The sequence below is a fragment of the Lampris incognitus genome, chromosome 3 (assembly GCF_029633865.1).
Source record: "Lampris incognitus isolate fLamInc1 chromosome 3, fLamInc1.hap2, whole genome shotgun sequence".
Taxonomy (NCBI): domain Eukaryota; kingdom Metazoa; phylum Chordata; class Actinopteri; order Lampriformes; family Lampridae; genus Lampris; species Lampris incognitus.
In genome coordinates this window covers 97,091,786-97,104,232 of record NC_079213.1, presented here as the reverse complement: position 1 = coordinate 97,104,232, position 12,447 = coordinate 97,091,786, and positions in this window count along the sequence as shown.

The window sequence follows — 12,447 nt, the reverse complement described above, 5'->3', positions numbered from 1 at the left end:
AGGCGCGGGTAGCATTTAACCAACACAGCAGGTTAAAGGAGTGGCAGGGAGTCTGAATGAGAGAATGGCAAGAGTGGGGAAAAAGAGATTAGCACCTTTTCTATGTTTGCACAGCTTTACTTAGGACATCCAGCGGAGTGAGAGAGGTATATTTAAAGGAAGTCGTCTGGTGTTGGTGAGAGAATGAGAGAAGCTTTATTTATCGTGCTTATTCCAATCGTTTTTGCCCCGGGGACCACGAAACCATGAGGCAACCTGTATGATGAAGAGAGCAATAAATACCTGTCCAAGTTGGGAGGCCAAATAAGAGCACAGCTGCAGCTGGTCGATGGGGGAGGGGAAGCAAAGGAAGGGAAGGGAATGGGAGGGGGATCTCACAATGTCTGTTGCATTCCAAAAAATAATCTCCCCCAGCACAGCCACGTTTCCAGGCAGGAGGGGATCAAATCAGGCCTTTTCTCTCCCTCTCTCTCCCTCTGTAGTCCTCTAATGCCCCCAAACCAGCCTGGAGGGGATATTATTATATTAGAGCCTGGTGTTGCTGTGGGTAGGACGCTGGTGCTGGCAGTTTAGTGTGCCTGATTGTGTGTGTGCAAGTATACATGCTTCGTGTGTGTGTGTGTGTGTGTGTGCGTGTGCGTGTGCGTGCATGCATGCGCGTGTGTCAGCCATCCAGGGTCCCTCTGGCCACATCATCACCATGTGAGTCAGCCACAGCCTGTTCAAACATGCACCCTGAACTGCCAGCCCAATGGACTTTCTCACACACACACTCATGCACGCGTACTCGCAGGGTTCAGGCATCCACTCAAGGAAGCAAAAACACCCGAGCTGACTAATATGCGCTCATATTGTCAGTGACTCCATACATCTGGATTTGTTAGTCTTAAACGTTTCAAACTTGTGCTGTTGTAGTCCAAATCCGATGTTTTGTTTTTTTCCAAACTAGTACACTGGACTGTTGGGTAAAGGAGAGAACAAGCCAGTGAGTTAAGACTTCCCCACCATCGCTGCAGCCGTGCTGTGGTCCAGAGTATCAGTCCTTTGCACCTTAATTGGAAAGAAGCAGGTTCTGAACGCACTTTGTTACTGAGAAGGGCACTTTTGTCAACAAAACGGGTACTTTGAAACAAAGCGGTGATAAATGAGATCAACCCCCTTCTCCTGTCCAAGGTGGTGAAGTTGAGCTCTGTCGCTGGTTTTGTTCAGGTTTTGACGACATGCTGCCAAAAAAAAGCAAAATCAAAAGAGATAAGCTCTAAAGAGATGCTTAGAGCTCTGAAAAAGAGTTAGCGCTCTAAAAGAGATGTCAGATGGGTCCAGAGATGAACATGTTCGGTTGTGTGACCTTTAAAAAAAATTGTTTTAAAAAGACAAATTTTAACCCATGTAACTGATTGCACTTGAAGCTAGTTGGTTAAAAAAAAATGTTGTGAGTTGTTTATATGTCTTAATGCAGAGCAAAGGGGTAGAGAAGTGGATATGGGCAAAGGAGCGAGGGCACTGTGTGTGTGTGTGTACATGCATGTGTGTTTGTGTGTGTGCGCACACAGGCATGCATGCATCTCTAGCTGGCAGGCTTGGGGTGGGGTGGGGGGGTCTCAAGACAAGCTTGGATAAACAAATCTATGTGCCCACCCCATCTGTTCAACAGCTCTTCTCATAACTACGCATATTTTCAAAAAGGAACAAGACCGCCATGATTATAGATCTCCAATACCATTGACGCAAACCATCCATACTCCGAAAAGAAAAAAGAAAAAGTTTTGACAGTTTATGGCTGGTTGTGTAGCTCATGGCTATCTAGGTATATTTCCATAACTCGGCCCTCGTCCGTCATTGTAAAGATCTCATCTTGAGGGCGTTTATATTTTTCATTTATCTCCTCCATTTCATTAAACAAGGTGGTCCAGTTATCACTTATTATTTGACCGTGACATGTAGATCAATGTTAGCTAATGGTCCACTCAGTCTTATATGTCAATAAATACTAAGGTGAGAGAAAATGTTTTCCCACTTTATTCTTATAGTGGAACAGAAACCCACTCTGTGTCCATTTTGTCTCTTTATATCGTACATGGCTGACAACTATGAGCCATTTTTAACTGTAAAGTTTTCTGGACCTTATGATTATTATTATTATCGTTGTTATTTCTCTTGGAATTTTACGTCTCTCGTGTTTGTTGATTAGCCAAATCCCTGTTTTATGACGAGAAACACATCCGCTAGCTGTGTCCTCCATCCCAGCATGTGTGGTTGACTCAGGAGACGGGGGGTAGCAGTGTTTTATCCAGTCTGGGACTCTGAGCGTGCCACACACACCCATATGCCCTCCTCCCGAATTCATATGCAGAGAAGCGTGTGGGGTCATACAGACATTTACTTGAGTTTACTTTCTCGCGCTCTTTTTATTCTTATTTCCCCCCTTGTGGACTGTAGAATCAGAGGTGTAAAGATGTAATAGCTTTTTTTTTCTTTTTTGTCGGTCTTTGTTCAGCTATTTTCTTTAAAATAATTGTTGTGCTACAGCTGTTTTTTGTTTTTTTTTAACAAAATTACAAGGCTGTGCTTATGTGTGTGTATGTGTGTGTGTGTGTGTGTGTGTTACGGGGTTATGGTTTTGGGGTGTGGTGCCAGGAGGGTGGGGTTACTTATAGGTGAGGGGGGTCTTTGGGTGGGTTTATGGACATAAAGCCTGATAGCACTGGAAATAGTGCTTTAGCTGAGACAGCAGGAGTTTGCACTAAATGTTAAATGTCCTTGTCCTGCTTGTGGAAGAAGGACAGGAGACCTCAGAAAGGCCTGTTGAGTTTCCATGAGCACCGAGCGGTGCGACGTGGACTCCGTGGCCCCCAGACAGAGTCCATCCAACCCCCTGACAGAAATAACAAATGTACAGTAAAGTAAGGAATACTGTATGCAGATGTCCAACGAGGAAAAATACCAAAGGAAAAAAGAAAGAAAAAAAAAAAGACTTCCGTTCTAGTCATTGCACACTTGAAGCTACCAATCTTTTGTTGGATCGGCATAATTTGAACACGTCAAATCTGAAGGCATGCACCGTAGTTGAAACTGAGAAAAGATGTGACGGCGGCGACGCCGTCGTTCACCCCTCTGATTAAGAGATTTCCAAACAACCAGGCCATGTTGTCTACACACGGCCTGCGGGAGGCAGGCAGGCCTCCTCAAAACTATTGTGAGCATTAATGTTCGACTGGGATGCGGTGTCCGGGCGGAGCGAGGGACACCGGACGGGGGGCATAATCGGTAACGTCAGCTGACTTCCATTTAAATTCTTTCAGTTCAAGAAGTCGGATTTGTTTTTGTTTTTTTTGTTTTGTTTTTTTGTCTCTGTTAAAACTGGTGCCCACGTTTAACTCGGGTTTCTGAACGGTAGGAAAAGAACGAGAATAATGACGTTTCCCAACAAAACGGCTCTTTTCATGATCGCGGGTTTGAATTCTGTCAGTTCACTTTCCAAATTGATTGAATCAAATCAAAATGTATCGCCACCCAAGTGTTCTTTGTTGTACATGTTGTGATAAGGATGTTCTCACGGACCTTGTGGCCTTGTCTGAAGACTATACTTGGTTTTTCTTTTTCTTTTTTTTTTTCATGGGTCTAGACAGTTGCAGTCTGGGGCTAAGGCTCACTTTCACCAAGTGGAAATGCAACACTTAGGGCCACACCACGCCTTCAGTGGACAGACTGAAGGCCCTCTGACCTCTCCTGTTTACTCATCAGGCAATACTTCACATGCTCCTGTTTCCCATTGCAAAAGCTGGGACGCCGAGCTCCGTTTGTCCAGTTCCTCCTGATTTACCTTAAATGCACCTTAATTTGACCCTCCAGTTATTCAACCATCACAACAATGAATCTGTAAAAAATTGAGAGAGAGTGTCTGTGTTGTGGTTTCTGTTGCGGAGCCTGGTGTCTCTGCAGCCTCAGCCCCAGACCAAGGTTGCTCTGACTCAGGCTACACTGAGACAGTCTGGAAACCTCATGTTTTGGTTTGTTTTTTTCCCCCCAAATTGACCTTTGATGTTTTGTTCCTATTCTGTAATCAGGAATTGGGGGGGGGGTGAAATAATTCCTAGAAGGCCACGAAACAAAGATGACCAACAATTATGATAACAATGATAACTGTATAAGTATATAAAAAAAGCAGGACTCTGTGACAACTATGGTGATGGCGGTGGTGGCAGGAGGGGACTATTTGCTTTGCTTTGTCATTTTGCTGCACACCTGAATTTTTGTATTTTCCATCAGGCTTTTGATACACGGCAAGCTGAGTGCGGCATATGCAGTGTGGCACCATGCACAGCATGGCTCTGGCACTCGCACAGACAGCCCTGGGTCCTTCAGAGAAGCAGGCTGCTGTCCGCGGCCGCTCCTAGCCAAGCTGGGACAGTTTGGCACTTGGGAGTCTTTGTCAGTCTCTTAGGTAACAAAGGTTTGCACAAAGACTGGAGGATAAGGATTGTGGGTAGGGGGGCTACGCTGTGGATGCATAGATACGGGAAGCCATTTCTGGGGATGACATAAGAGAACCTAGGTGATGGATGCTGTGCTGAGCAAGGGTTGGGTTTTGGTCCTCTCAGCTTGTTATCTTCTATGACTGGTAGGAATTGTATAGAGACAAATGTGACAGAGATGAACAGTGGAACACAAAGGAGGTCATCACAGGTCTCACAATGGGGGAGTTGCAACATGGAGAATGTCATTTATCTCTTTTCTGTTTATGTAAGTACTTCTCAGGTGGAAAAAAAATACACTGCTATGCATTGCATTTCAGTGTTTGCTCAGTTTATTTTTTATGTCTAATCACCCTCCAAGTTAACTTGCCTGTCTTTTGCCTTTCTTGTTTACATCAATGTTTAATGGCTCCCAGAAAAATAAAAGTGTCAACGATTCCCCCTTTTGCAAGGTGACTGTAACCGGCCGTTAGGCCACCTCATAATAATCCAGTCGATTGGGAGAAGAGCATTGGGGATTTGAGTCTTATCAGTCACCCTGTAACTCGGTGTTCAGAGCAGATGCCGCTGGAAAAGCACAGGTCGGGATGTTTTCCTCTTCCTTTTCCGTTCACTCGCTTTCCCCCTTGTTCAGACATCTTGCATCTTTTTGCTGGGTAATAATCCCGGAGGAGATAACAGAAGGAGAATAATGGCTGAGATGAGATAGGAGGACGACGCAGTTTCAGTTTGAAGTCACCCAAACCGATTCAGGATACATTCCATAACTTCATTTAGTGATTCCCACTTTGCAGGCGGGTGCAAAGCCCGAGAGGTTGAGACAGCAGGGGGGGGGAGCACGTTAAAGTCGTCTGTGTCAGTTAGTCAGTCTGTCGATTCAAGACAGACAAACAGCTATATCTCTATAAACAGACAGTAAGCTAGATCCCTGGGTTTTTTGTTTTTGGCTATCCAACTGCCTGTTTTCAGCTTCCGCGATTGTAACAAAGCACTTTGCGAAACGCCATCCAGAACTGTGTGCTGTTGTTTTATGGTTATCATTATTGTTGTTTTTTTTGTTCTTGTTGTTCTTTTTGATTGATTTCATTTCTCATAACAGATGATTACTTAAATGCAATATATATATATATATATATATATATATATATATATATATACATATAATGACAGGAAGAAAAACTTGAATATTTGGTTTTTGGATTGAAGTTCGTCAGTGCTGCCGCCCCATGTGGACATGAGCAAACACACAAACACATCTCTGTGATAGTACCCCCCTTTCCAGTCATATGCCTGTCATTGCATACTCACACTATGGAGGGTACAGAACGGGTATTCCTCTGTCCGCTCCCTGCTTGGAGTCTCAGATCTCATTGGGAGAAAGGTCATTTGATCTCATGTTGGGAGAGTTCCTTCCTTGTACAGAAAGCTGTTTAACAGTTGCGAAGCTTTCTGAGAAGGCTTTGCTGTGTTGAATGTTAAAAATGCAGTGTTGTGACCACTGCAGAATCTCTTCTCTGTCTGCAATAATGCCCTGTTGATAGTAAATGTACATCGCTGGATCTGGTATCCACACAGTGCATAGGTTGCGTCATTTTAAAAGGAGAAATGGAACGGCTAAATGACTGATATGCACTTTTGTGAGTCAATGGAGAAAAAAAAAATTGGCCTCGACACGTATGTCAAATCAAGATGATTGCAGATGAGTGGAGAGAATGATAATGATCAAACTATACTTCATTAAAATGGTTTAACTTGGGAGAAAGAAATAGGCTACTATTTATAATAGATTGATTAGTAACTGTGATTATCAAAAAAACAAAACAAAACAAAAACAAACATCCTTTAAAGCAGTTATAAACTTTTTCAGGTGTAGATTTGGGGGGCGGCAGAAAATGTCCTGTTTCTCAGGCCTGGACATTAAATGGCCCCTTTTCTCTTTGCAAAGTCTTTCCTTAGCATAGCAGTATGTCAGTCCATGTCTGTTTAAATCTGCAAGGGGAGCTTAGATGATTTTGGAGAATTTGCACTTTTTGGCGATGAAAAGAAATTGTATTGTATATGAGACCACTAAATCCACAGTCTAAACCATATAATTCCATTTTGTTTCGTTTCTTTTTTTTCATTTTTCCTTTTTTTTTTTTTAATATATCCAAAAATGTCTGGCATCTGGTTGTCTGTTTAAAGAATACAAGATCTTTCTATTAAAAGAAAAAAAACAAAACAACAATGGTTGAAAATTTGTGTGCGAATGATTTTATTATAGCCCACTAGATGTAGCACCATACCCTATAGTACAATATCTAAGCAACAACCTCTGGTTCTTCCGAATAATCCAGTATGTAGCGTTTATCATGAGCGTGCTATGATGACATCACAGTGGACCATAGCCTACATAGCCTATGAATGCCCTTTCCCTCGTCCAAGAAATGACAATTTGGCAAGACTGGAAATGTGAAGCATAAAATCGTGACTTCATTTCTAAGGTCCGTCCTCTAAATCCACATCAGCTTTCTACAAGTTACCACAAGGTGGCAGTAGAACCCCTGTTATGACCCAGTCAAAGATAGTCGTTACGTGGCGGCCATACATCACTGTCTCTCTCTCTCTCTCTCTCTCTCTCTCTCTCTCTCTCTCTCTCTCTCTCTCTCTCTCTCTCTCTCTCACGCACGGCAGCACACACTAACTTGTTTTCCTACACCTTGTCAGACACATTAAAAATGGACAGATATGCAGTCACGCTTAACAGTCTACTCACATCTTGCACAGAGATAACGCGTCATCACATAGGGCACATGCAGCGGTGATCCAGTTCACAGCATACATACAATGTGCTTGGGAGAGGAAATCCAGTTGTGCTGCTCTGAGCCAACACCAGCGTGGCTCATCTCGCACGCGGCAATGGGCGTTCACAAAACACACACACACACACACACACACACACACACACACGCACACGCACGCACGACAGCAAGGTCCTACTCTCTGTAGTAGCTCTTGAAAAATGAATATATCTTTTGACATAATCTCATATGCTCCTTATTTCAAAGCCCCGATTCATCCCAGAAATCTATAATCAGACTGCAGCCAAGGGCCTGTTGTCACCTTGTCTTCCTGTTTGTCTCAGAGTCTGTCTGTCTCCCTTAGGCTGTCCTAAGGGGTGACAGAGGTCACTGAACAGCTCATTAACCCCACCCCAACAGCCCACACATTGCTCCAGTCCCCAGGCCCTACAAACACACACACACACACACACGCACACACACACACTTTCATAATGCTCCACTAATAGCAGTTGAGTCAACTTGCATGTGCGGTGCGTTTTGAGAGATGCACTGTGAGCGCCTGTGTCTTGCATGTTGTGTGTGCATTTAAACTGCAGGATAAACACTGCAGGATCAAAATGTGATTTTATTTTTTTCCATTTAATTTTTGTCATGTAACTTCACACATTGCAGTAATTTGGAAAGCATCCAATTTGAGATGCTATGTATGTAAAACTTGGTGCATATATATGGGGGGGGGATTAAGCATGTATTTCTAGTACAGTCCAAACATCTATTCACGAGACATTTTTGTCATTTGCACAGGAATAGGACATTTTTGTCATTTGTATAGGAATTTTGCGATTCTCGAAACGGTTCTTTAAAAAAACCACATGACAGAACACAAAGCCACGTAGTGTAATGTTAAGGTGTGATGTATTTATTCAAATCCATTCATGCCGAGCCTGTTGGCCAGATGTCTTGGGGCTCCAAGTCATTAATTCCTATGTTTGTAAGGTATCTAAAACACAGTGGGATATGGTGTTATTTTCCATGTTCAGGTCTCATTGTTGCAGTCAAAACATATTGGATAAGAGGAACAGCAGCGCTTTAGGGGCCAGGAGATGCCTGGGAGCTGTTGTGTGGCGTCTCTTGCGGTATTATTCCCTCAGTCTATGTATGCACGTGTGTGAGTGTGTGTCTGTGTGTGTGTGTTTGTGCATGTTTGTGTCTGTGCATACACACCTGTGCCTGTGGTTGTCTCTATTTACGTGTATTTGTCTACATGCATACGTGTGGCAGGGTGGGATTTTACGTGTGCACGTGTGCACGTACATGTGTATGTATATCACCACCGGTGGAAGCGGTGGTGGATGAGCCCCTTGCTGCCTTCACAAAGAACATTTAGAGGAGGTGTCCAACATAAAAGGGGGGGGGGGGGAAATCAGCCACACATACTAGCCTCATTTCTCGTCATGCACACCTCTCTCCCGGGACATGAAATGCCCCTGCCTCCGTGCACCGAGTGACACGAGTCTCATCCAAACTAGCTGGCGTCCTCGATAAATACTCGTGAGCGGTCTCCGCAGGATAGATTTCCAGTTTCTCTCGGGCTATATTTTGTTCAGATCAGGTGTTCAAACTACTCAATATGACAATAATTAGACTATGCTGAAGACATGTGTTCTTTCTTATGGTGATCAGGGATATTGACCTTTAACCTATACACCCCTGCAGCCCCCCCACCATTCCCATACCCCCCCATACACACACACAAACCCCACACCCCTCTGTTCCCTCTGCCTGACGCCCAGCAGAAAGGATAGAGCGGGGACGAGAGAGGCTTGGAGCCTCGCCTCTGGCCATCTTTCCTCCTCCCTGGAGAACAGAGGACTGAGGTGCCTTTAAACCACTGCGGCAAAAACCCTACCCAAACCCTGCAGTCATTAATATGCAAAAATGCAAATGAGTGGGTAATTAAGAGCTGGAGCTCTCTGGAGGCTCTTTGATTGCTAATGAATTCTAATCTGCAAAGAAAAGGGGGGAGGGGAGGAGAAAAAGAGATGAAAGAAACGGGGAAAACAACGAAAAAGAGAACCCTCAACCCGAATTTTGGTCATGTTTACGAGTTTACGCGTAAGATGTCTTTTTAAAGGCGAGGCTGCGGCTTAGGCGGTTAGCCGGCCGGGACCGTATGAAGACATTTCTATTTTTGTGAGACCCTTTAGCTCAAGTTAAGGGATGCGACTGTTTGTTGAATTTCGGAGGGCAAAAAAATTCCATATTAACAAGAGTTCATGTTTGACCGTGAGCAATTTATTGGCAGATAACCCTTAATTGGAAGCGTACATGACAAACAGACAGAAGCCTGACCGGTGCCAAAGGGGAGGGAAGATAAAGGTCAGATAGCGCAACAATGTGTGCTTCGCTGCTGATGCTGCCGCTGCCGCCGCTGCTGCTGCAGCAGCTGCGTTGTGCAGGGAAAGAGATGTCATTTCACCACTTTTGCAAGCAATAACAAATCCCCACTTCTACTCTCGCACCATCTCATTCACCCTCTCTCTCTCTTTCTCTCCCTCGCTCTCTCTCTCTCTCTCTCTCTCTCTCTCTCTCTCTCTCTCTCTCTCTCTCTCTCTCTCTCTCTCTCTCTCTCTCTCTCTCTCTCTCTCTCACACACACACACACACACACAAAGCTGTTATTATTGTTCCAGTTTTTCCACAACACCAACAATATCTGGCTCCCTCCCCCCACGCCAGCTCAACGTCTCCCTGCCTTTCACTCCGTCTCGTCCCCTTCGTGTCCACGGCAGCCCCCCCGACATCATGTCCACTTCAAACCGATCTAGAGTCAGTTCAGCTCCTGATCCCATCGCTATCGTATGCCTTGCCGCACACATCCCCCCCCCCCCACTCGATGTCACACAACTGTGTCATTTTCACACTAAACGACTTAAGATATTATTTTTTTTACTTTGGCCAAGAACACTTCTTCGCACTCTTTGTGCTCACCCCCACTTTCTCTCTCTCTCTCTCTCTCTCTCTCTCTCTCTCTCTCTCTCTCTCTCTCTCTCTCTCTCTCTCTCTCTCTCTCTCTCTCTCTCTCTCTCTCTCTCTGTTTTTATCCTTTTTATCTCCCAAACGGACAAAAATCAAACTGTCAAGTCATATAGCTTGTTGCCCACCTTTGCTCCTCACACTCCTCACATTGCAGGGTTGGTGCAGGGCCTGCATTTGTAAACAGGAAGCCGCCGGTTCTGTTCACTGTATACCTGAAGCGTGAGTGGGCAGGTGGGGCAACCCTGCACAATGATGGGATTCCAAGATGGCGGGGTGCGGGGTGTGGGGGGGAGTCCTGTAGACTCACCCGAGAGAACACGCAGGGGCAGGCCTCAAGTCAGACCAAAGGGAGGCCCAACGCATAGCCGCTAACATCCCCGACATTTGGACCGAACGCTTGGACGAGGAGGGTACGGGGAGGCCCACGAGTGCTGATGATCTGGGAGAATTTTATAAAATGTCTGCCAGAGATTATGAACAGAAAAAAATGAAATCCCTCGAACGCTAAACTTTGTGTGCTGGGTATATATCCCGAGAGCTTTGTTCAAACGTGAAAAGGGACCAGATTTCTGGATTTGTGGACTTGTTCGAGCCAGACCAGCGATGGCACGGTGTTGGAAAAGTGTAGGACTGGAAAGACTAGCATTGCTAAAGGGAAACAGGAGGAAATTTGGGAAAGATACATGGACTGTTCAGGGGTTGGGGGGGGGGACATCTATCGATTACAAGGAAAAGTGGACGCAATAAGGAATTGCGTGTGGAAGTGGACGTGTGTGTGTGTGTCTGTCTTGTGTTGATTGTTGCGTCAGCGTTGGTGGATGTTATGGATGTTTAAATGCAAAATGCAATAAGGATAGAGAGAGAGAGAGAGGCCCAAAGGATTGTTGTTGTTGTTTTTTCTCTCCTTCCGTTCTTTCTTTCATAACCAGATTGTCGATTTCGCGGGTGTTTGTCCGCTGGTAACACACAGCGTTGTCTTCTATCTACAACTCTGATGTTGGGGGGATTAATGTCATGGTCAATCCCTCAAACTCATTTGCCTTCCCTCTCTGGAGCTCTGTGGGAATTATAGTTTTTGGGATAAGGAGAGGAGAAACATTGTTGGTTTTTTTTTCTTGAAACGGTCACATTCATGATTACGCGAGCTCCGGGGATCTCGCTGTCCCTGCAGATATCAATTGTTGTTGTTTTTTGTGTTGTTGTTGGGTTTTTTTTGGAGACTTGTTTGAATTCAACAAGGTGTGTTTGTCTTGGCACATTCCACAACAATTGGCCCTCTGTTGCTGGTGTTTTCACAGTGTTGCTGAACGAGGTTAGCCTAACCTTGCTGGTTATACAGCCTCGCTTAAATCACTCCGCCGTACGTTTTGTTGCTGTTTGATAGGCTGGGAGTGGGTCCGCGGTTTTCGGGTGTTTTCCACCGGGCGGGCTGTTAATAGTGGGCTGAAAAGGAGCCTGACGGGAGTCTGTTTATCATGAGCCCAGAGAGCACAACAGATAGATTCTCCCCGTCTCCTCCCTTTTCAGCACAGATAGACTCCGAGCATGGGCAGCCGGCCAACACTATCAATCTATCCGCTCCTACCCCCAGCCTCCAACTCTCATTGGAGGACGGCTCTTCCAAAGGACTAAGGAAGCATGAATCATACCCCGAACTACGTGAAGCTTTTGTGCCTCTAAATGCACATGTTTGTGGGTCAAAATCAGTCTGCCGTTGCTCCGTCAGTGACCTTTTTCTTTCCTTCTTTCTTTCTTTCTTTTTGTGGTGCAAGGGACCACCATAACCCGTAACAAGTTGCGGTGTTTTAAGGCTGAGGGGGTTCTGGGAGACGGAATTGTCGGTCTTGGCCCAGTTTTCCCGGATGATCTGAAACCTATGCACCTCTGCCCCTCCCCCACCCAGACCTAAGCCTCTACCATTACAGGCAATTGGCTGGGAGGGGGCTCAGTATGAAAGGAGGTGAGCAGCTTGCCTCACCGCTGAGCTGTGTGTGTGTCTGTGTGTGTGTGTGTGCATGTATGTGTGCGCGCGTGTGCGTGCGTGCATGTGTGTGTCTGCACGTGCAAGCATGTATGCATATGTGTATATGTGCTTATCTAAGTGAAGACTATCACCTAGTGATGTGGTTTGGCATGAATGACTTGCTTTCT